Source organism: Saimiri boliviensis, chromosome 11 (assembly GCF_048565385.1).
Source record: "Saimiri boliviensis isolate mSaiBol1 chromosome 11, mSaiBol1.pri, whole genome shotgun sequence".
Lineage (NCBI taxonomy): Eukaryota > Metazoa > Chordata > Mammalia > Primates > Cebidae > Saimiri > Saimiri boliviensis.
Genome location: NC_133459.1, coordinates 79,120,439 through 79,146,985, shown reverse-complemented (window position 1 = coordinate 79,146,985; position 26,547 = coordinate 79,120,439). Strand labels below are relative to the sequence as shown.

Sequence of the window (26,547 nt, the reverse complement as noted above, 5' to 3'; positions counted from 1 at the left end):
TTACTTTTTACCAATTTACTGTATTAAAATGTCCTATTTTTAATAGGCATTAGGGGAGGAGGATCGGAAGCAGCTTGCATATAGATTAATAACAAGAGTCATGATCTTGTCCCAGTGCTACGTGAGTTCTTCAGCTTGGTCCAAATATAGCCTGTAGGGATTGGGATTGTATAAACTTCCTACAGGGCATCTTATTTGTGGACCATATGGATAACATCGTGTTAATTGGACCAACAAACCCACTTTATAGAAAAGGAATATAGCCACGCGCACATCCTTCTTCACTACCTTCCTCCCTGCTTCTGCCTATTCTGCTCCTCTTGCTTCCCTTCTCCTGAGAGTAATACCTTTGTAAATCATTTTCAGAACAACTTTAATCTCTGGCCTTGCTTCTAGGGATTCTGACTTAGGCACCTGTCTTCTTCTTCTTCTTCTTCTTTTTTATAAAGACAGTGTTTCACCGTGTTGGTCAGGCTGGTCTTGAACTCCCGACCTCAGGTAATCTGTCTGCCTTGGCCTCCAAAGTGCGTGGATTACAGGCGTGAGCCACCACACCCGGTCCCATCTTCTACTATTAACTATACAGGAAACATACTTTTTTCTACCCATATCACTCTCACCCAAACCTGATAGTATGCACGTGAAAGTTTGCGTACATTGAGGTTGCCAGGTGTGTTTTGTTTTTAATTTTACCTCCTCAGCCTAAAATCTCTCTTTAATTTCTGATCATAGCAAAGGTTCTCATTTTCATTTTTCAACCTCTCTCTAACTCATAAAAACCTTTGTATCCTTGTCATTCTCCAAGCCTCCCTCTATCCTGATGCCAGCTATTTTTTAAAGCACGACTCTTATCACGTTACTCCCCTGCTTAAACATTTTGGTGACTTTCCACTGCTTCCTGGATGAAGTCCCCACTCTTCAGCGTCACATACAAGGCTTGTTTATTGGGCTACAGTTTGGAGCCGAATCATGATAGACTCTTCCTCCTACCACGCAGCCTGTACACCATATGCTATCGTCACAGTCGACAACATCTTCTTCCCTGAATAAGACATGCTCTGGTTTCAGTCCACATTGGTTCTTCTGCCTGGAATGGCCACTTCTTCCTTTTCTGCTGGTTGAATACCTGCTAATACTTTAAGATGCGGCTTCATTTATTAATATTTGTTTGTGAAATTATTATTCACCAATCCAGTACCTCTTTCCAAACTCAAAGAAGTATTAACAACTTCCTTCTTTGTCTTCTTATAGCACTAAGTAAACACCTGCATTATGATGCTTGTCAGATTCTTTGTTATTGTTTATTAAAGTGTTTTTCACATCCATACAATTTGAATGTGCCAAGAATCATGTGATTTGTCTTTGTACATCCAGTATCTCCCCTATGGCTTAGCGTCTCAAATAATGTATATTAATTGGAGGAAGAAATTGTCTTGTTCTTAGATAGCTTCACAGCCTGACAAGTTGATTGGTTCTGTCCTTGCTCCTGTCTTCAGTCATTTTCCTCTTGTTGGCGATTTTGAAACTGAAGAGAGTCTCTGGACAGCTGTCTGTTCACCTAAGTCTAATGACTCTGCACAGCTTCAGCCCATCATCGCATGAATTATATAACTTTCCTTCTATGCACTCAAATACATTCATGCTCCCTGTGATTTGTAACTAAGGAGGATTAAGAAATAAACTTTTAGCTAGGTGACAGGAATGCAAGCCAACATTTTCTCTCTCCTGGAAGGTGGTAGGAAGTATGGGGAAAGTGAGGGAAAATTGCTTGAGAAGTAAATAAATCCCCACCTCCTTTGTAACTTTCTCTCTGTGCTGTACTCACTCTGAATGCCAATTTAATTGGTCGGTTTTTCTGCTTCATCTAGGCTTACATATAAGCAGAAAGTGATGCTTTTTACATTTTTAGCTTTTTCTAAATACAATTATTTCTTTACATTTTTGAGGGGCTGGGATGTGAATCTAGCCTAACGGAGTTTAAATAAACATATTTTTAACCCCAATATATTATTAAAAATTATATTAGTGATCCTTGATTAAACTAGAAGGTAAAAACGATAATAAAAAGGCCCTGCATTATAGGAAACCCAACGGTTAATGTGGCATAAAACACGGTTATGAGACTCTGGCCTGATAATATTCATTTTTTTTCCCCTCCAGCCACATTCTCAGTCTCAGCTCCTTCATCTCCCTCTGACTTCAAAGGAATTTCTGCATGAAGAGGGAGGGTTCACAATAGAATTGGCCTGATTGTCCCCTTCTGTTTGGAAATAGGTAAAGATTACAGATATGTTTGACTTTTTCCTGTGCTTTGGACTATATAATGTCAATTACCTCAAGCAAAACTCCCTACCCAGGCTAATACATATATTTGGATTATACCAAAATTGCATAAAATTGGAAACAACGCATTAATAATAATCCATAATGGTGTGACATAATAGAATACATGTTTATTTTCATTGGCTTTAGCTGGTACCAAAACAAAAAAGTAAATTAGTTTAGAGATTTAAATTTTATATTTATTATGTCCTGACCTTTTTGCTCTTTCCCCACCACTTCGTATTACGAATGAGGTAATTAAAAAGAGTCTACTTATTTTTTGTCCCATTTTTGTCCCTTTAAATGTGTTTGTGTGTCTGTGAATGTTTGTGTGTGCCTGTGTGTATTGCGTGCATTGACTATTTTAACCAAAGTGTGAAAATGAAGTTGTGATGCTAAAGGCCAAAGGAATGAATTAGCCCGACCTGTTAATTAAAAGACCGTGCTCAAAGTATTAACCAGGAACCACTGTCAGACTTTTCATCTCAACCCAAAATGAAAAGGCAAGCACAATAATCCCACATCACCTCTGGAAATGATGTCAGGAAATGTTTTCTCAGAGTCAGCTACTGGTCACGACTTACACCAAGTTAAACAAAATAATGAAGGATCAGGATTCAAGAAGGGCCAAAAGTTCGAATAGGAGACCTTTAGCCCCTCTGCCTGCAATGCATAATAATACTTCCTGTTTGTTTGATATGTGCTTACCATACCCTGAAAGAAAAAACACTTATGACTTCCACATTAGGGACTAAGTCCTCTGTCCCTACCCTTCCTGTTTAGGATTATTTTCCACAGAAGTGAATCAGTGCAGTTTGAACTACAGAATGAATACGGCAACAAGAACAAAAACCCCAAATAGACCAATCTGCCTAAAGCCATGTCTTATTAAACTTCCAGAATATCTGGGAGGGTCCGTACTACAAAAGAATTATATATAACTATATATAAATTTAATTCAGGTTGGCTTGCAGTTTAAATGTCTTTAATAAAAACTCCCCTTCCCTTATATGAGTCTAGAAAGATCATACAGTTTAAGATTCACCAACAAAAGCTTGTAGCAATAGCAATAGTGGGAGGCTTGACCTCTCAAGAAAAACTCTTTCCTTTTTGCTCTTTCTGCCCACAAATACAGTCATCCACAGGTAAGTAACATGTAAGTATTTTTATCATTACTAAAAGAGTTTGGACGTATATAAAATATAAAGGATTTTAAAATTAACTGATGGTTGTGTAAGCCTCCAGCTTCAGTGGCTTGTCATTATTTTTCAGCCAGCCCTTGGGCTTTACTTCTTAATGCCCCAAGAAAATAGAGCAAGAAACCTGAACGCAAACCTTTCAACCAGGTAACGCTAGAGTTTATAAGCAGCAATGAATGACATTTCCTCAGGAAAATCTTAGAAATTATCACTGTTGCTCTTTTTCTTAATCCATGTTTAACCTGAAGCTAGAAACTACCTCCCCTTTATTTCCGTCTCTAGAATTTCTATTACCAACTGTGCTGAGTTGAAGTTTATATGACAGGCCATTTCAACACTTTTGTTTAGTTAAATAGGAGTGCATCACTTTTAAAGAAAAGCACGATTGCCAAAAAATATAAACAGCCCTAACTTTGATTAATATAAATATTTTAAAACCAGAACATTCTGTTACATCTTACAAAAACAATTCGGATGTAGCTGATGGGAAAGAAAAAGTGCTTTCATACATTAGACAAATCCAACAAAATACAGCTGCAGACCAAATTTTAAGTAAATACGAATTGTTTGTCTTTTCAAAGGACTGTGGTATTTACTTAAACGGAGTATTCCAGAGTACTTTAAGTTTCATTAGTAAAAATGAAACTTTTAAAAATAGTTTTATTTTTGAAGGATCCCGTTTAAGTTTCCAAGTCCTCTAATTTAAAAATACCGTTAAAATTATTCCCCCTGCCCAGTGAGGGTTATTTGCTAATAAGCCACTGGACAAGGGATGTGTGAAGTGAATAGATGAAGAAAAACGTTGACAGAAAAAGGGAGGTCTATGGGGTGAAGTTAGTTTATTAGGCCCTGTTTGTCACGAATGGCCCTGCTGCACATATAAAAGCAAATCCCTCTACCTTAGAAGATTAATTCTGAAGGAGGCACTCTTAGGTCAAAGTATACATAAGCGTGTGCCTAATCTCAGAGAAATCAGGCTATTTTCTCACAGCAATTAAGCAGAGGTCTGGGGTTTCACCCACAGTGTATTTAAACACAGGATACAATTAAACCCCAACGTATTAATATCTTTGCTCTGCAAAATTACCCAGGAAATAGATTTTGCCCTCTTTCAAATGAAAAGCAAGTCAAGTTAAGAGAATAACTTGATTCTTAGCTAAGTTGCTTGAAATAAGAGTATCATAATTTCTTCTAATTGCAAATGTCTTATAGACAGAATTCTTACTTTACAATAGGGTGAGAGTTATAAGCTGTCTAGTTCTGTTAATCTAAATAGCAAACCTTAGAAGTGTGCTTGAAAATGTACTGTTTTCAAACTGTGATTAAAATTCTGACACAACATATGTAAAAAATCAATTCATTATAAAAATCTGAGAACTCATTATTTACCACCAACAAAATACCTTCAATGGGAAGAAGCTTTGCAACCAACGTGAAGAGTAAAAAAGAAAACGTAAATCTTAAGCAATCAAGTGTTTGGAAGGGATTGCTTTCTACAGAGGTTTTTCTTGAAATTATTTTATTCATATACTCATCTCAAAGAATGCCTCTTCTAGGGAAAATTATAGCCAGTTTAAAATACTTCTTCACAAAGAAAAAATAAAAACAACAAAGCAACTTTTACTTGTACATCAGTTCCCTAAAGGCAAAAAATTTTGAATAGTATAAAAGTTATATTAAATAAACTATCACCTTTATTCAGATCTTGAAAAAAAATAACCTTTCAGGTACTAAAAGATTTTTAGTACAAATATTGTTACTTCTTTATCATCTACATATCAAGTTGATATTCCAACTTATTGCCGAAATGAAATTCTTTGGCTTTTTTAGAAGATAGTAGGGAAGGAAGTTGGTCTTGGAATAGGAAAGGATATAAATCTATAGTTTGTCATTTAAATGGCTGAATCAATAGTTTTTTCTTTTATATAAAAGTTTCTAGCAAGATAGTTGTTGGTGTACGGCACAACAGAATATCCAGTAAGAAATCCTTTAACCCATGACACATGGGGATGTTCTTATATATGAATGAAACTGAAAGAATGAAGCAAAATAGGATGAATCAGATTTGGGAGAAAGTGTATTGAGTGTTGGGTGTTCAAGGAGGCTGTGTGGTTGCCGACATATTTTCCCATCTAACACTCCATTGTTGCTTTTAAGAGGAGCCGTGTACTTAAGGTAAAGTGCAGAAGGCGATGCGTCTTTGAAAGCACGCTGTAACTATAAATAGTTTGGGCAATTTTTTGATGTGTGGTGGGATATGTGAGGAGGCATGCAATCTGAATTTTATGAAGGATTGTTTTAATAAGACCAATGACTTTAATAGTACTTCTTGCTGACATCACTGGCAAATTGGTCTATTCTGTAACCTTTAAAGTTGCAGCATATCCTAAAATGAGTTACTTATTAAACAAATGTTCTTTTTGGGAGTGCAACTGACCTTTAAATGATTATTTCTCAGCACTTGCAACAAAGAATCTCACCTCTCACCTTTATACTTTTGATGCTACAGTGAGTGAATTCATAACCTTTTCACAACATGTAAGGAATGTGCAACACAACATGGAATTACAATCATTAATGAGCACTTTTTCTTTGAAGGAGGAGTCTTATTACTTACAATTATTAAATTATTGTAATACACAGAAGCCATGCAAAAGTATAAAAGTAGTTATTTTGATCAATCTGCAATCAGTTTAGGAAATATTAACTCCAAAAACACCAAAGAATTATTTACTGCTAGTGACAAGTTTCTACAGAAGTTTTCTCCCTTTAAGTTATTTTTTATTTTTATTTTTTGAAACAGAGTCTTACTCTCTCTCCCAGGCTGGAGTACAGTGGCGTGGTCTCTGCTCACTGCACCTCTGCCTCCCAGGTTCAAGCGATTCTCTTACCACAGCCTCCCAAGTAGGTGGGATTACAGGTATGCACCACCACACCTGGCTCATTTTGTATTTTTAGTAGAGACAGGGTTTTGCCATGTTGACCAGGCTGGTCTCAAACCCCTGACCTCAGGTGATCTGCCCGCCTTGGCCTTCCGAAGTGCTAGGACTATAGGCATGAGCCACTGTGCCTGGCCTCTTTGCCCTTAACTTCTGAGGTAGGGGTGTGTGTGTGAGTGTGTGAGTGTGTGTGTGTGTGTGTGTGTGTGTGGTGGGGAGGGGGTAGTAAATACTGTATTTAATTGAAAATATTTTGTCTTAAAAGTTTAGGCACTTATGCAATATTTGTAGGCAATTTGATTGAAACCTGCATTCAACTACCACAGTACCCCTTTCCGCTAACCAGAAGGAAACGCTTTAAAACTCCAAAAGTATTGATGAAATATATATTGTATAATGTTAGAGATTTTAAGATTGTGCTTTCCTCAGAAACACACACATTTGTAAAGATGAAATGAGTATAATCAAGTCGTGGTTATCCTTAATTAAGTGGAGATGGTAATTGTAAACTTTATTCCTTAGGAATCGAATCAAATATAACACATATTTAGAAGAGCTAATGCTTTCTGGGATCTTTTTACATTAGTAAAGATATCCACATTACTTTAAGTCCCAAAGGCCTTCTCTTGAGCAGATAACCTAGTTTACACTTTAGTAGCACTGCTGAATCTGATAAAGATTTCATTAGCTTAAACATTTTCCAGTTTAAAGAAACTGATATTCCAATCTTGAAAAATTCCAAGGAAAAGTTTTTGGTTTAAAGGATTAAAACACTCTTAATAGGCTAGTAGTTTCTACTTTACATACATTTTACTATAACATTAATGTACAAATACCTGCTTATGTTCAAGAGTAAACTTTTTTCTTTCAAAGCTGACCTTATTTGTAAAATACTGTTTTAGAAAGGTGTTGGAGTGACTCATAAAATATTTAAATATCAACCCTTTACAGAATAAAAAGGCATTTTCACTTTTGTATTCTCTTTTTCCCCCACATCTTTTACAAAGGGAGCATATTGGAATGAATAACAGAGAAATCTGAGAAAATTTTTCTTAAATAATGAAAAATAATTGTTTGAAAGGAATGTTCACTCACAGTTTTCTTTTTGGCTCTGACTTGGTAAGGTTTTGTAAAGCATGAGGGCAGCCACAAGCCTTCAGTGGAGAAATCAAAATTAATGTCCTTGGGAAACATTGGGCTCTAAAAGAAAAAAAAAATAATAACAGAGATATGACATACTTGGCTCCCTTTAGTTTAATTTTGAGAAAGGCAAATCAGTTATTATACTGGCATGTAATCACAAAGAAAAATGCACAGACTTAAGAGTAAACCCACTCATTGTCAAGACTTCCAGGGTCTTTTTCATTAATTACGGTGGCTGCTGACAAACAACAGAAGGAAATCAACAATGCTGGATAACATAATCATCAAGGGCTTCTATGTCTGTAAGCCATTTACATTCTTGACATTGAATATTTATAGTGAGTGATACTCCTTTAACATAGACCATATTTCAGTCAGCTCTCAGCACTCCTGACCTTTTTCGTACCCACATTCCCCTTGCCTTCATCAAGGCTACCTCCTCAAGCATCATGCCTGTTGGAAAACTGGGCACCCAGCTTCACCGGCCATTTCTCAAGTGCCCACTCATTTTTCAATATCCCTTTTTTCTTTTAACACAGGTTCAGCATCCATATACTATCTGCCCTTTCACAGGGAGCCCCCAAGACACAGTTGTGTTTATTTTGCACTTATCAATACAATGTAAATCAGCATGGGCTTACCTCCTTGGGGTTAGTGAACTACCTTGTCTGTGAGCACAGACAGCACTTTGGTCACAGATGTGACTGGTTAACTGTACAGGCAAGGAGGATAAATCCATATCACAATACTTCATTCACCAAGGAAATCTGCAGTGGATTACGGCCTCTCTATGGTTAAGTCTGGTCTTAATTTACTGCTTTTATTCAGTTTTCAACCACAAACGATCCCCTTATGAGGCATTCACTATGTAGAATTGACAACTCTTTTTATCTACTTGAAAAATATTTTTAGATAATAATTTATGGTTACAAAATATTTTAAGCAGTTTGAATAGTTATATTCTTTCCATGCTTAACGATGCAATATCCCCTGTAAAAATGGAATGCCAGGCAATCTGGTAATTTTACATACAGTATTTATAACAACAGAGCAATTTGGCCATATAGAAACACAAATTTAAAAAAAAAGCTGTGCATATTTCATAGGAAGTCTTTTAAAGACTTTGTTTTAAAGCTCTTAAATTGCATCTCAGGAGAAAATCAGAGTTGAGAACAGTGTCTCAAGGCCCTATATATGGGTGAAAAATAATTTTGGCAAGCAGTGTATTTTATTTATGTGTTATTATGCTTAAAATAGCATATTCTGAACACACTTCAGAAGGAAAAAAGCTACAGATTCCTCTGAAGACACAAGAGACTGTTCATATGCTGTTTATATTTTATACATGAAACCAAAATGTGTGGGTAGGTTTGCACTTTTTCACCATCAAATATATTCTCTTAATTTATATTCTGAATTAATGCTGTCTTTAAAAAATCCATTTGAAGATGCTCATTATTACTGGGCATGAAGTTGTCTCGAGATCTGATTGCCAGTAACTGGAACTACTCTAGAAATCCCCGATAGACTGAAAACACATAATATACCTGTAATAAGGAGCAAGTGCTAGCATCAGTTTGTCGTTTTAGATGCACTTTTCCTAGTATTGCCAAGCAGTGATCCTGTAACTGGAAACGGAACCCATGTAAATAAGATGGAATGTATTATATAAATGGAGACAATGGAAGCAGTGTGGTTGATGTTCTTTGTGATGATAAAGTCCCTTTTGCATTACTTTAGATTAAACCATAGGTACACAGAGATTTATAAGCTTCCCCTTGGCAGAATTTGAGCACTTTCAGACTCATCGATAGTAAGGGATTCTTCCCAATGCAGAATGAACTCCCCATAGGTAAACAAAGGAAAACATTCAACTGAGGGACTAGCTGTGTTTTCCTCATTTGCGGCTACACTGTCTTGAGCAGGGAATGAGTGTTTGGGGAAAAGCATCCTTGGCATTAACAAGAAGGAAAGGACATTGCTTTTACAAGGAGGAATACTTTATGTGATTTTTCTAAAACATCTCTCTTCAAGTGCCATATGTAAATCATATTTTTTAAAAAACCAAATTATGCTTGTGCTTTGGGGGGAACTACATAAACGTGCAATAGAAAAATAATGAACTGTATCACTTTGGTTAACTAACCAATTATTGCATCTTTATGGACTCAGATACTGTTTGAGTTGCGTCAAAAAAACAGGTGGTGTTTGTTGTTTGTTGTTTTCATTGGTTTGAAATTTTGCTCAAATTTAAAAAGACATTATTATTATTTTAGAACTTGAAGTATTCTGCCTTTTGATATGGTAGCTATGCTTCATTATCTTAATAGATATTCTAATGAAGGTGTAAAAGAAAAGGTTAGAAAGGAGATAAATTAGGCAGTGGTAGCATCAGATTCAAATGCCACTTAACATAATCCCTAAATTGTTGACATTAACATTGTTTCATTAACAATATTACAACAACCCTCTGTTCAAACACATTAAAATACAGATAAGAACAACTTGAGTAAGGGATCCTGGAAGTTAGGAATTAGGATGAAGGTGATGAGCTAGACTTGTCTGTCTAGGCAAAAATGGTTTCTAATCACTAGCCATAGATCAATGAACAACAGATTCTTTAGGAATATGTGATAGATTCTCTCTGATCTTCCTATACCTGTGTCCCTGGATACCAGTCTCATTTTTAATTCCTCTTCCTGCCAAGCATTACATGTGAGGTAAGAGTGGGAGGGGTCATTTAACAATGAATTTCCCCATTGTACAACCATGACAAAGCTGTCCAAACTAACGAACGATAACGTGTTGTTTTCTAAGCCACTGTGCAATTTCAAGGTTTTAATGATGCTTACAATACAATACGCTGTGTCATTTATTTCTTGAAGTGAAAGCTAGTGGCAGCCTTTGGAATTCATGTAAAACAAGTAGTTCAATATGGTTTGAAGAGAGAATGAAAACTTGATAAGCAATTAATCTACTTTAAATGCTTTCCTAAAGGTTTGGACCTTTTTTACTGATTTTTTTTTAAAAAAATTCAGATTTATTCAAAAGAAAATAAAATTAAACATAGATCCAAATTTTTGTATAGCACATTTGTTAGGGTGAAACCCACTTACACAGTGAGGCAGGGAAGACTAAATATTTAAATAATTTGAAAATAAAGGTGTGTCTGGTTGAAAAGTAGCAACTTGAATTTTTTGCCTAGTGCTTGGAAACTATGGGAAACATCTAGAGCCGGGCGCTGTGGCTCAAGCCTGTAATCCCAGCACTTTGGGAGGCTGAGGTGGGTGGATCACGAGGTCGAGAGATCGAGACCATCCTGGTCAACATGGTGAAACCCCGTCTCTACTAAAAATACAAAAAATTAGCTGGGCATGGTGGCACATGCCTGTAATCCCAGCTACTCGGGAGGCTGAGGCAGGAGAATTGCCTGAACCCAGGAGGCGGAGGTTGTGGTGAGCCGAGATTGCACCATTGCACTACAGCCTGGGTAACGAGAGTGAAACTCCATCTCAAAAAAAGAAAAAGAAAAAAGAAACTATGGGAAATATCTGAAATGGGAAACTGGATACATGAGTATAGAGAAGGGGCTAACTTCCTAGCAATAATCCTGTGAGTGACGCTTGGTTTGGGAAAAGAAATGGTCCTGTCTGATTGCTGATTTGCAGAAGCTGAAGCTTAAGAGTTAGGACAAGCCAGAGGCATCACTGTGACTCCAAGGCACAGCTACAAAACGGAGCTGAGTCTGGTTGGTATGTCTGTCTGTCAGTGTATCACCAAGGAGCCCAGTGAGACATTAGAGAAAACTCACCAGCAATTGTCATATTGTCTGAGAGACAATGCACACACAGAGAAGACCTTTGTGGGAAAACCATGTGAAACATACGGAATTCAGATCTAAGGTAGAAGGACTCAATGAGTCCAAGAGTAGAAGGCGATGAAAGAAAGGACTACATCTCAATGGTGACTGCGGCCAAGAGAACTAGAGCCCAGCACAGATTCATGCAGGATATCAAGAGTCGAGTGCTACAGATAAAAAGATCATGGCTTTTCTAACTCCGCAGAGATAGTGCCTCTCCCCTAGTCAGCAGTGTGGTACAGGGCACAAATGACAAGTCCAAAGAGAGGAAAATCAATGAAAGGTTGAAGAGTTACCAGAGTAGAATTAACCGGGACAGTAATAGAGTCAGAAAGCTTGCTCTTGAGTAAACGTGGAAGGATTCTCAGGAGCTTCCGCAAGCAAGGAAACTTCAAGAGATTCTGCTTGTAGAAAACGGATAACCATGCCTGAAAGGACGAACGTGAGATCCAAATGATGACGTCTATATCCAGGACTAGGACTGAGACTGAGATCATGTCTTTCTATTTCTTAGTGAGAAAGTACTGGAAGTTAAAGAGAAACTTATAATAAACTTTAAAAACAACTTATAAAACTTATACAATAAGTATGATAATTACATATATAGAGAGATATACATATATATGTGCAAACGCCTAAATTAATTACTTGGTAAACATATTGCTTTACCCAAATTTTTTAGTTAAGAAGAACATTGGTTGCTAACGTTGCGAGCTGCAGAACACTTACTCTGGTGCCATGTGGAAACATGTGAAATGTGGATGTGCCGAACTAAACATTCCATCACATTTTTGGCACCTAGCAAAGGCTGACCTTGATGGAATCTGCTACACGCCGGTAACCCAGATAAGTATTACATGCCTATCTTCTGAATGGGGGTAGTCTCTGATTCGAGTATTGCCAAGTAACCCAATTTTAGAATAGCACAAGTTTTAATTATATGTTTCATTTAACTGGCACCTGTCCTTGGAGGCTGTCATTAAAATCTAAAAAGCTATGATGTGGGAACTATTATTATTTATGATTTATAGGGAAGCAAAAATAAATAAAGAGAGAAAAAAGAAAGCAGAAAGGCTGAGAGGTTTAGAGGAGTGGTAGAGGTGGAAGACTAAAAATTCTACTAGTGAAAAAGAGCAATGTTTTAATTACCTAGAAAACAGAAAACAAAAATTCAGATTATTGAATTTTTGGTGTTTGAGGTATGAGTTTAGTAAACACCCACTTCACACACCACTTCATACTGTGTGTAGGTCACACCCCTCTTTTCCTGGGTAAACTGAAAACAAAAATCTCCTGAATAAAATGCTTAACCCTGAGAATTAGATTTTATACAATAAGTTCCATCAATTTTTACGTCCCACACTATTTCATCTGTTGAAGAAGGAAATTCTGAAGAGGGAAGGGGTTGCGACATAGATGAAACATAAAGGATAATGTGTTGTTAATCAAGATGTTAAGTAGTGGGTACGTGGTTTTTTTTTTTTTTTTTTTTAATACTACTCTGTTTAGTATAAATTTAGAATTTTCCATACTAAAAAGTTAAAAGAAATTTAATTTAGAGAAGCATTCAGACACGAGTGCATATTTATTTGGGTACATTAATTCATTTTATACTGTAAAATTTGGCCATAAACACAAGAAAAGAACATCTTATATTAATTATATTACTATATTTACATTAATCATCTCACTGTAACTATACCAACTTCTCCGAAAACCGGGAAACAAAAAAAAATCTGTATATATTTTTCTAGTCTCTGCATTTACAAGCAGGCATTTTATAACAGTCCGGGGTTTCCAGACTAAATGCCAAAATATGCTTCCCGTTTAGATCAAATTCAGCTTTAACTAAAAATAATTAGCCCTTGCTCCTAATTCTAATGGAAATGTAAGACTCTTAACTATTCAGTGATAGTAGCACTATTAGATACCACTGCTAACAGTGACTTATGTGAAATAATTAGCAGACCGTTCCTCTTGTGCGTACGTGCAAAATTTGTCCTGAACCAAAGGCAAAACAATAAAAACCACGCTTTTTAACCTTTCCATGAATTTAAATTAAAAAATGTATACTGGAACTACACGTTAATAAGTCCTATTAAGCTTAGAAGAATATTTTACATTCATCTGTACTTCATCAGACAAGTTCATGACCTCAGTAGAATGACTATAGCTCCTGCAGTTTTTAAACCGGCATGGGGGGAAGACACGAAGTATTATTTTACAATCAGAAAAGTTTACTAGAATTGACATAAACAAGAAAACACACTCCGGCATTGAGTATGTGTTTTGAAATTAGTCCATATAAAAATAAAGGTATTGGATGGATTGACTTTTAATCCTCTTGCTACTTTAAACAGAAGCAACTAAAGAGAGCTAAGTATAATGCCATGGTTTTATGCTTAATGTAGGAAATGTAGGCGCTAGCCTTTACTTTGCAGCTGGAAGTACACACGGAGGGGAGTTAGGAACCTTATTTCACAGTATTCTAAGTTATCTGGTAATGACAAAAGTATATAATGTTTCTCACCAAGATTTTTGTTTTCCTCGCTAACTGGCATCCATTTTGGACGTTTCCTAATGTTCATCTTTGTCCTGCCTTTCCCCAAGTTTCCTGTTGAACAACATTGTGTGAAAGCTGTTACTATTCAGGCTATTGCTGCTAGTGAAGGTCCCAGGAAAGCAGTGAAATGAGTCCAGTTGCATCTCCACCACGCAGCCTGAGAAAATTTTATCCACAGAGCTGATTCATGCTACTTCTTTGGATCTGCTACTGGCAGCACAATAAGGGATGAATGAAATAAGCACTCAGCAGCTGAATGCCCTTAAAGACCACTTGGGAACTTTATTTGGTGCCAAATAAAGTGACCTGCCAGTGTCAGCTGCGGGAAGCATATTGTACTGGGCTCCGCAGTCTGTCCCAGTTGCCCATTCATTTCTGAAGAAATTTTCAGGTATTGAATTTTAATCCATGATGCCCAATTATAATTTGGGACCCTTTTACACTAGAGGCTGGGCTTCACCCCATTTGGCAATTAAGTCAGGGCTGCCTAATACATGATTTTAATTTCCGGAAAGCAGGTGCTTCCTTTGGTCAGTCACCAATCTCTGATTTTTCCTTCTTCTGCTGCTTAAACCATTTTCATTTTCATACCCCCCTCCCCCACCACTCACTTCTGTAAGTGTTCACTGCATGTTAGATGGTTTTCCTGCTTAAGCCTATAGGAATTCCCTTAGGCTTCTTTTGAAAGTACTTATAACTTTTTAAAAAATTTTCATTTCGTAGGTGTCTGTTTCGTATCCACTTTGTAATAACTTACTATAATGCTTTTTCAAGTAATCTGAATAAAGGCATGTTTACAACATTTTCTAACACTTGCAATTATGAAGCAGACGCCCCAGGAATAGTTACTGTCTGCATTAACTTTCTTTGTCTCCTATTTTTACCAATTCAATTAGAGACTTCTCTAACAATTGAAAAACCATTGTCGTCTGAATCTTTGAGACTATGTGTCTTCTCTAACCAGTATTTAATCATATAAAATAAGACTTGATAGATCACCTTATAATAAGAGAAACTCAAATATAAGGATTCAAATATGAGGTGCCTGATTTGGAGGCAAATATTGCACAAGCCAAATCCTACCTAAAAAGTTCTCCTCCACACACATGCGCTAACTTAGTGTAGTCTTATCTTTCAAAACTACTTTGTACAGGATGGAGCCAGTACCAGTGGAGCCAGTAGAGGGTTTGAGGCAGTAGGGGACAGCTTCTTTATCCCTTCCATTGCTATGAATGAGCTGTCTACTTCACTACTTCCATTCCCACACATGAATTGTAAAATACTATTGCAATATTATTGCTGGGATGGCTTTTAGTAGGGTTAAATTTAAATCTTTGATGATCATAGACAGACCTATGTCATTGATGAGGAGGTGAGTAAAAGGGAGAGGAAGCAACAAAACAGAGCAGAAAAGGGGGAAAAAAAAATATAAAGACACAAGGAGAGAAAAAAAAAGTTAGAGGAAGAGGAAAAAAAAAAGAAGGTACCTAAACTGGGGACACCAGTTCGCTTCATCTGCTCATCTTTTGGCTGTCCTCTGCAGGCTGAGATCACAGATTCCTCTGCTTCCTATCTGGACTCTCCTGAATGCAGTCACATAATTAGCCAAGGATTAGCAAAACTTGATAGCCTTTAATGGGAGCCCAGGGAAGTGCTTCTTTTAAAAAGAACAAATCAACTAAATTCTGAATTTGAAAGATAGGAAATTAGAGAGCTTTGCAAAAGTACTCTGTTGCCTAACAAAATGATTTATTTAATATTTCCCTTAAAGAGTCAGCCCTCCTAGATTATAATCACCATGATTTGATTAAAACATGTGAAATTGTTGTTGGTAATAGTTCTCAAAGCATATTTGGTAGTATTTGTCAAACGGCATTCCAATAAACTTTCATGTCCTACTAGATATTAAGTGATGATTTCTTTAAAAAGCATGCCCTTATCAAAATACATTTGAAAACACAGCAAATAGTATTTGCCCTCTGAGTGACTCACAATGCTTATTACCATATTGTAAGTTCTGAAAAGTTCTACAGTGAAAAAAAAATCTGTTTAATTTTGTTGAACCCAGCATTTTGCAAAATAATTTGGCCAGGAAACTTTTTTCTCCTTAAACCACTCTAGTAATTTGCATTTTCTGTAATACAGTTATAAAGCAGTGTATTCCAGTAATGGTGTTTATGATTTTGTTGTCTTTACTCTTGTTTTGAAAAGTAGAAATAGCTAAAATGCTCAGTAAGTGTTATATTTGGGACCTGTAATATTAAAGTTTAATACGTCTGTTTAATGTGAAGTTAGTAAACTTCGACATGAGCTTTGTACCTATGACACTGTGCATTTTTACCATGCCTGTTTACTTTTCTGTATCCCCCATCAGCCTCCAAGCTGTTTAAAAACAAAATCCATGTTTTGTTTTCCATCGTATCTCTGAGAACTTTACCTAGTGCTTGGCACATTGTAGGTGCTCAAGAAACAAACCAGCAAATATTTGTTTGCATGAGTGAATGAACACTGTAGTAGATATAATAAGATGTTTAAAGCCATAGATATAACCACATTAAAATGTGGGTTTAAAAAAATAATGCTTGGCCTCAAAGTAAAAATAACTGTAGTAGAAGTGAGAATGAATAAAAGGAACTTACTGTTAATAGCTGTCAGAGGCCAATACATTCCTCACCAATCACTCTATTGTCTGATGCTTCATTGCTCCTGTTAGCCAGTCTATTTGAAGTCAGTGTTCATTCTATTCTATAATTTTTCAATTTGTTTTTAAGTCTTTGTATCTTCAATTATCTTCCAAGAACTATTTCTTAGCTGCTATTTACTTTTTGTTGGATGACTTCTTGAAAGCAAAAGTGACAGTGAACTTCATATATCATAAGATGCTCTGAAAAGCTTATTGATGAGATAAGAAAAGGCAGCAAAGGCTAGGGGGTGTGTAGCATGTGGAAATTCATTCACCAAATATTTATCCAGTGCCTATTTTGTGTTGGACACAATGTATAAGGTCTAGAGAATTCAAGGTCAGCCAAAAATATGAAGTATTCATAATACAGCCAGAATTAAGAATTATCAAAATTTTATCCCCCCAATTCTGTTTATTTTCTACAATGACTTAATATTTTTAGAGTGACGATTTGTCTTCAGGCTAGAGTGCAGTGGGGTGATATTGGCCCCCTATAATTCTGCCTATAAGATGCAAGCTTGCCATGTGTGTACTTATACAACAATCCTGCATGATCTGCACATGTACCCCAGAACCTAAAGTACAATTAAAAAAAAAAAAAAGAGAGATTCAAGCAATTCTCATGCCTCAGCCTTCGAATTAGCTGGGATTACAGGCACCTGCCCTCACACCTAGCTAATTTTTGTATTTTTAGTAGAGACAGGGTTTCACCATGTCGGCCAGGCTGGTCTCGGACTCCTGACCTGGCATGATCTGCCGACCTTAGCCTCCCAAAGTGCTGGGATTACAGGCATGAGCCACCATGCCAGGCCTGGCCTATCGTATATATTTTAAAATAAAGTTTTATTAGAATACAGCCATGCCTATTCACTTAATATTGTTTATGACTGCTTTGATGTTCCGACAGCAGAGCTAGGTAGTTGCAACAGGGATTGTCTGGTATACAGCTGAAATATTTACTATCTGGATCTTTACAGAAGTAATGTGTGAATGTCTTGCCTAGATAGTGGTTGGTAATTTGTACTAGAGAAAAATGATAATTTGAGTGAGAGCAAAATGATTGATAACTGAAAAAATTAAAGATCTCTCTATGGATATGATTTTGTTTCTATAGTTGAATATGATGTAAATATTATTCTAGGAATTATTATCCAATAAAAGTAATACCCAGACCAGCACGGTGGTTCATGTCTGTAATCTCAGTACTTTGGGAAGCTGAGGTCGGCGGATCACCTAAGGTCAGGAGGTTGAGAACAACCTGGCCAATATGATGAAACCCTGTGTCTACCAAAAATACAAAAATTAGCCTGGTGTGGTGGCCCACACCTGTAGCCCCAGCTACTTGGGAGGCTGAGGCACGATAATTGTTTGAACCTGGAAGGCAGAGGGTTGCAGTGAGCCAAGATTGTGCCACTGCACCACTCCAGCCTGGGTGACAGAGTGAGACTTCATGTCAACAAACACAAACACACACACACACACACACACACACACACACACACACACAAATAAACAAAGAAACATAATATCCTCCGTGTTAAAGACCTGAATGAGTAGCAATTAGAGTTGGATATAACTTTTCAGTACTGCTCCTTTATTCAATATCTGTAAGTACAGACGAAAAAACCCCAAGAATGTCTAACTTTTCTAATAACATATTTTATGCTGGGAACATAGCCAGATTCCAAGATGGTCCAAGTGATCCCTGATTCTTGATACTCACTTCCTTGTGTAGTGTCACCCTACAGAAAATACAGCTGATTTGTGTAACCAATTGGATATAGCAGAAATTTTAGAGTCACTTCTGAGGAAGTATGATTTTGTCACTTCTGTTTGGCTTTAAAAGAATCAGTTATGATATGTTGAGAGGACACTCAAACAGCTCTTTGGAAGGGTCTATGGAGCAAGGAACTGAGCTTTCTGCCAACAGCCAGGGAGAAACTTAGGCACCTTGCCAATACCCTTGTGAGTGAGGCAGCTTAGAAGCATAACTTCAAGCCCCAGTCAACCTTTAGACGGCTGAAGTTCCTGCTGACATCTTTTTTGGTTTAATTTTAAATATGGAATTAAATTTGTTTTTAGAGACAAGGTCTGGCTCTGTCATCTAGGCTGGAGTGCAGTGGCACAATCATACCTCACTGCAGCCTCGAACTCCCAGGCTTAAGCAATCCTCTCACCTCTTCCTCACCAGTAGTTGGGACTACAGATGTGCACCACCATGCCTGGCTAAGTTATTTTCTTCTTTGTACAGACTGAGTTGACTAGGATGGTCTCGAACTCCTGGCCTCATGTGGTCCTCCTGCCTCAGCCTCCCAAAGTGCTAGGATTATGGGAGTGAGCCACTGTGCTTGGCCTACCTGCTGACATCTTGATGACAATCTCCTAAGAGATCTTGAGCCAGAACCACCCACCTAAGCCATTCCTCAATTCCTGACTCAGAATCTATGATAACAAAAGTTTACTATTTTAAGCTATTAATTTTTAGAACAATTTGTTATCCAGCAATAGGCAACTAGTATGGGTGTGGGTGTGTTTGAACACTGGATCTAGCACTTCCTAGATGTGTGACCCTGGGTATGTTAATTTATTGTGTAACTTAATTGTCTCATCTGCAAAAATGGGGAAAAAATTGTCTCTGTCTCACAGCTGTTGTGGGGAATTCAATGAGATGATGAATGAAGAGACTTTCTAGCATCTAGTAATTGCTAAATAAATAATTATTCACTTTTAATTATTATTAGAACTGAAAGCCACTACCCACCTAATAATTTCTTCAAACCTTTTATTTGAGTGTGAGCAGGAGCTGAGGTAGGGAACTAAGTAACTATATAGAGGAAATTTAAACAATTTTTATCCTATATTTGAAGTTTATAAAATTTGGAAGACTTGAATGTGTTAGATCAGCAAAGCAAGTAATGAAGAGGCTATTGTCAGTCTACCTAAAGATAGGACCTATATTATTACTACATAATACTATGTACTAACAGTAGAGGATGGAGAACAGGCTGCTATCTAAGACATAGGTAAAAATATTCTTGGGTAATCCTAGCCACAAATTTTAAAAAATGAATTGAATAATTCAATTTTTGGTCTAATTTGCTAAAGCCGAAACCATACATATCATTTTTTGGTAAAAATAAAAGATAAATAGCAAAATAATATGATTCTTTGCAGATTGTTTGAGTTATCTAACCCTTCTTTAATCCCAGGGATTATTGAACAAAACCAACGTTGATTCAAAAACACTTACAAAATCTGTTGTGGATTACCAATATCATCAGTTAAACCTGTTTCAAATTTATTGCTTTCATTCAGGTTAAATAATAAAAGGGTCCATTTGTCCCGCCACATGTATATACACGAATTTAGCTTTCATCATTCTCTACAAGTTTAATCCAGTGATTTATGTTTTTTAACGCATATTCAGAGAATCTGTTGAAGAAACTCATCCAGGCAGACAGACGAGCTAGATGGGATTAATAGGATGTGTGCAGGATTTAAAGCTGGTTGATTCAGTTCAGAGTAAGTTAAAAAGAGAAAAAGAATATAACACCATAACCCTCCTTGAGGTTCTAATCATTTTAATGACTTTAGCAAAGGAGAACAGGCCAAGGTCAAGAAAGTTCAGAGACGATGATCCCTCTTTCTAGAAATACATTGCATGGAAAAAAAGCCATTCCTTCAGTTTTCTTTTTCTAAAAAGTGGAAAATACCACCATAAAATTTTTTAAAGAGAAAATCTGCCTTCTATTTTAGCCATCATGTTAATGGTTAATTTCGAAGTTTTAGAATTCTAGATTTTCTTTTCAAAGCCACTGTATTTCAACATACAACAGAAAAAAATGGACAAGCTGACTTAAAAAAGTATTACAGTAATGCAATACATGTAAGCTCTCAGATACAAAGAAATACTATGACTTATCTTGTTATTTATGACTTTGAACATTTAAACACATTCGGTTTAAGTCTTGCAGGAATAAACTATTGGAATCATAGAGGAAAAAATATATTTTTCCCAATAGAGTGAAGCCCATTCCACTCTATCAGCTAGTTTTGTTTCAATAATATTTTAATTTTTACACACATTAAGAACTTCCTTTCATAATACTGTTTGGTTTCGTGTAAAAAGCATTTTAACAAAAATGCTCTTTTCCACTTACTTTATTCCAAGCACAGAGGACAAATGGGGACTTTATAAGTATATTTTAGTGCTTCATTGGACCCAATATATAATTCTCAGTATTTCTACCCCTAATTTTGTTGTAACTTTCACGGCTTAATAGAACATCTTAGGCCATGAAGTGTTTTGTGTTCATTAACTCTTAAAGAGGAAGATAAGTTCTGTCTTATTTTCAGCATTTGGGAGAGAATGTCGAGTGCCCTGCATATTTTTCTGATTGTATCCATGATATAGATCATAATAAGGACACACAAATGGGAGGTAGAATTCAGTGCTGGTCAATAGAACTTTCTGTGGTGATGGAAATGTTTTATACCTGTGCTGTCCAATGCTGTAGCCACCAACTGTATGTGGCTGTTGCACACTTGAAATGTGGCTAACACATTTTGCTTATTTTAATTCCTTTAAGTTTAAAGAGGCATTATGTTGCTAGTGACTACCATGTTGAACAGTGCAGGACTAGATAATTTATGACTAGATTTTTTAAAAGAACATCTGATTCCACAGCAATTGATTATCTTAGCTGTTAGCTCATACCACTTTGATCCCCACATTGTTAATAATGTCTAAAAAAATCAATCTCTATGTTATTTTTAAATAAGTTGAGTATACTAGAGAATATCTGTCCCTTGAAGTAATTTGCATATATAGGTACTACAAGATTTATTTAGCTAGTTTGTGAAAAGTTGAGCTGCTCAGATGAAATTTAAATTTAAATTTACTTGTTTCAAATTTACGATTTATTAATATAATTGAATGTCTTTATTGCCTTAACACCATGATTAATTATGAAATTTCCTCAAACTAAAGTATCAAGAATTATTTTCAGAATAAAAAAAATGCTATCAGATAATTTCCTATTTATATAAAATAAATGAAATATTTTAAGGATAACATTTAGCTTAATAGAATCTCCAGCTAGGCTAAAATAAATCACCCTTTTCCTGTTCTTTCTTAGGCTTTCTTATAATGCATATTCATATTTGCCAAGAGCAGAGAGAAGCTTTGTCCCAGGCAAAATATACCTGAGAGATACCTAATATCATATTATCTTAAATATTGCCTACATGATGATTTCAGTTCCAAGTAAATCTATGGAATAGAGTTCCATGTAAAGTAGGGAGGAAGACAGAACATAATGCATGCAAAATTTTCAATAGACTCCGGCATTTTCAGAGTTGGCTAGAGTTTGACTTATTCTGTTAATTTACATTTTAACCATATTACTCAAGTATAAATCACCACTTTATTATTTTCCGGTTTCAATTATGATATACTACCCTAAGGTTAGAACAGGCCATTTGCATTCAGGTTTTGTTTATTTGTTTGATTCTAGTTAGATGGTAATACCATTATTATCTGCTGTTAAGTTATTTTAAAACTATGTGTTTGACCAAAACTGATTGGGAATAACCAAATGACAACCAATACATGTTTGTGGGAATAGGATTATTTTCAAAGTTTATAGAACACCCCAGAATTTCCTTCTTATAATGCGCTGTATGAAAACTCCTTGTTTTGTTTGTTTGAATTTATAGACATATTACCAAAAATAGAATATACGCTTTCTGTACTCTAAATTTTGTGTTTTCTTTCTCCACTTATAGTTCTCTACAAATTACTCCTCTGCTTCTGTACCTCTCTGTAAAGCTGCAATATCTTAACTATTCCAGTCCCAAATCTATTCCACACAGCCTGTCAATCACATCACCTTCCAAGGTACTTCACTGCACACAAATCAAGTTCGAGTTGTCTGCTTCTAATCAATAGAGCCTTATAGATTGTTTTAGTGTACCTAAATCACTTCCCAGAAAATATCTCGCCATCTCATTTCTAATGGGAAAACATCAGATGCGATTTCAATCTGGGCCACTAAGGGAGAAAGGCTAATGTGCTTTCCTGGTCCATCAGGGGCCTAAACTCCATGTACTTCTTACGCGATATGAGAAAATGTTTTCTTTCAAGTCAAAGACACACACACAACAGGAACATTTTAACTAGGGGCAGTGTGAAATGAGGGAAGATGGCTGAAGGAAGTGCATGCTGCCAGACGTTTTCACCACGGCAGAAAGCTTGTGCCTGGCCTCAAGACCTCTGCAGCGTGGTCAAGGCAAGCAGTTCAAAGACACAAGTGCCTCTTTGAAATAAAACTGCCGGGAAACCTTTTTTTTTCTCTTTAGTAAATCAACAGCAAACGTGGCTACTAATGGTGCTTTGAATACTGTAACAACACAGTTCATTCATCATCCATTTTCCAAAGATATTTATTGCTCTAATAAGATAGTTAAATAGTATGCTAAGTGCTGTTCTTAACATTCAGTCCTGTTCTGTAGCTAAGGAGAGTACAGACAAAATTTGTATTTATATGTTGCACTTTCTAGCTAACAAAACACTGTCATTTACTTCATTTCATTTAAACTTCATAGTAGCACTATGTCCCTGAATCACAGGCAGGAAACTGAGGCTCTGATAGGTTAACAACCTCAGTTGCCTGTGTTCAAACAGCTGTTGTCTTTGAGGTGTATCTGTAAATGCAGTCAGAAGATTTCAAAACCCATCTTCTTACCCTTATAATATATAGAAATAGTTATTTACATCCACTGACTTTTTTGATATTTGAAAAGAAAATTTAATTCTGAAAGAAATTAATTTTGTGCTGGATTTCTTGTTATCAGAACTACAGCTTCTCTCAGGCAGTGCTGGAGGTTGCCTTCTTCTGGCTAATGTTAGGCTATGCCTGAGTTAGGATGGAGGCTACAGAAAGACATTCATTCAGGCAATTTTCTGGGGCCAGACATATAGACTAGAGTCAAGTGAACATAGTCCTCAATATCCTCTGAGAACACTTTCTTGACTGTGGTAGGCAGCCTCTCAGGTGGCTCTCAGTGATCCCTCCTCTTGGTTTCCATGTCTAATTCTCTTCCCTTGAGCATGGGCTGGAACTAGTCACTTGCATTTTTCTTTTCTTTTTTTTTTTTTTTTGAGACGGAGTTCCGCTCTTGTTACCCAGGCTGGAGTGCAATGGTGCAATCTCGGCTCACCACAACCTCCGCCTCCTGGGTTCAGGCAATTCTCCTGCCTCAGCCTCCTGAGTAGCTGGGATTACAGGCACGCGCCACCATGCCCAGCTAATTTTTTGTATTATTAGTAGAGACGGGGTTTCACCATGTTGACCAGGATGGTTTCGATCTCTTGACCTCGTGATCCACCTGCCTCGGCCTCCCAAAGTGCTGGGATTACAGGCTTGAGCCACCATGCCCGGCCTGACTTGCATTTTTCTAATGAACAGAATATGGCAAGAGATGAGATGTCACTTCTGAGATCAGACTAAAAAGAGTCTGGCTTCTGTCTTGTCCACCCTCACTTGCTCTCTTCCTTGCTCATCCTGATGGAATCTAATGTCATTCTCTGGGTTGTCCTAAGGAAAGGTCCATGTAGCAAGGAACTGAGAGAGGCTCCAGCCAATGGATAATGAGGAAATGAGACCTTCAGTCAGACAACTCACGAGGAACTGAATCTTGCCAACATCTATGTGAATAAGCTTGAAAGTGGATCCTCTTTCAGTCTAATCTTGAGATAACTACAACCCTGGTGGTCATCTGGATAGCAGCGTCCTGAGAGGCCTGACTTAGAGAACCCAGTTCAGCGGTGCCCAGTATTGACCCAAAGATAATATGTTGCCTTAGGCCATTAAGTTCTGGGGGTAATTTGTTACACAGCAATGTGTCACTAATAAACTGACTTTAACAGAATTCCTTTCGCCTACCTTTTATGTACACGATGTCCTTTCCACCATCCACACTTAATTTTGAAAAAAGATTTGACATCAGTGACTATGAATATATGCATAGTGGCTGGGATCATTGCTTTGGAGTTAGAAACATCTGGGCTGTGTCTGGATCTGCCATTTACTACCTCTAAGATAAGGAGGAAATTATTTCATTTTTTCAGTCATCTATTTCCTCATCTATAAAAGAATCTACCAATACTAAACTACCTCATAGGGTTGTGTGTGTGTTCTATTAATGAGTTGATGAAAACAAAACAAAACATTTAGCACTTAGTAGGCACTTAGAAAGTGTTAAATATTACAACTATATGTATTTGGGTGTAATTGAAATTTTTGCTTATGCTAATACATGTTTGTACAGGGAGAGGAAATTCAGTACTTATAGTTATATGATGTTCCTGTTTTGAGATGTTAGGCTTCTTATAGGCAGGATGGAGATTTAATAGGAGAAATAAAGGAAATGTTCACACGAGAGTTAGAAGACTTGAATTTTATTTTCCTTTTAGGTCTTTCTTCACTGAAAAAAAAAAGAGTGAGTTTTTAGTTATAAAAATCTGTTATATTTCTGTATACTTTGTAAGTCACCAAACTACGTATAAAGTAATGCTGTCTATATCATGCAGGCCATATTAATAAAACAAATAATACAAGTTGATTGTCTATTCCCCATTCCTTGAACTTCTGTTTTCTTTATCTCCTCTCTTTCTTCCTCTTTTTGGTAATGCTTTCTAACATAGGAGGTTGGTAATTAACCCCAAATGTTGGCCTATTAATCAAGTAATCAAAAAACTCCATTAAAAATGGAAATAAGAGTGACACAAATACCAGAAGAATGTCAACAAACGGCAGTAAAAACCATTCTAAAATATTTTGTAAGACACAAAAACAATCTAAGTGCATGGTAATAACTGATATGTGATGTCTTACAAATTGTAGCCAAGTTACAATGATTTTCACTAGATGTTTCTCAAATCCTATGGGTGACATGAGCCCATTTCTTCTGTCACATTTCTGAAGAGATAATTGCAGGAAATACTATAAACAGTCGAACATTCACAGGTCATATTGAGAAATGTTTATAGATATTGACAGTTAAATACAATGTATCACAGCACCAGGCACCATATGGCATCCACCTAGCAATAAGCTTTCACAAATCAAAGTCAAAAAAGTTAAGCTTTGGTAATAAAGAAATACAGACATATTGTTGAATGGGCAAATAAATAAATGAAGGAAATGTTTGTCAAGATTATGGGTTTGTATGAAATATTATAGAAATGATAATGAACATAATTTTTCTTTAATATTTAAGGTTTTATATATTAATCCCAACATTTAATTTAGAAATTAAACAATGATTAAACCAAAATAGGAAAAGCAATTCTCTAAATACTAGAAAAGTAGTAAATACAAAAAAAAATTTCCTAATAGTTACTAAATGTTGGTATCAATTAAAAAAAAAAAAGCTGAAAGAATTTTAAAGTTTATAAAAAATGAAAATTAAATTTGTTAAAATTTTAAATAATAGAAATATCTACTGGGAAGTAGTTGCAAAGAAACAAAGACTATATAATTGATATTTTCCAGCTGAGACTATACAATTTAATATTTTAGGCTAAATGGAAGGAAATAAAATGTACTTAAATTTTTTAGGCACAAGAACTTTTAAATTTACCTATAAAGAAAGGTTTGCACCAGGCGAGGTGGCTCACTCCTGTAATCCCAGCACTTTGGGAGGTTGAGGTGGGCGGATCACCTGAGGTCAGGAGTTCAAGTCCAGCCTGGCCAGCTGGCCAACATGGTGAAACCCTGTCTCTACTAAAAATATAAAAAATTAGCCAGGTGTGTTGGTGGGCTACTCGGGAGGCT

At 36.4% G+C, this 26,547-nt stretch overlaps 1 protein-coding gene across 2 annotated transcripts in view; it reads right to left on the bottom strand.

Annotated features, from left to right (window-relative positions):
- Positions 1–26,547, bottom strand: part of ADGRL2 (adhesion G protein-coupled receptor L2) — a 682,132-nt gene that overhangs the window by 407,067 nt on the left and 248,518 nt on the right. For both annotated transcript variants that reach the window (XM_074381060.1, XM_074381061.1), the window contains exon 3: positions 7,556–7,660. The gene's annotated coding sequence lies outside the window, so the exon portion shown is untranslated. The remainder of the gene's footprint in view (positions 1–7,555; positions 7,661–26,547) is intronic.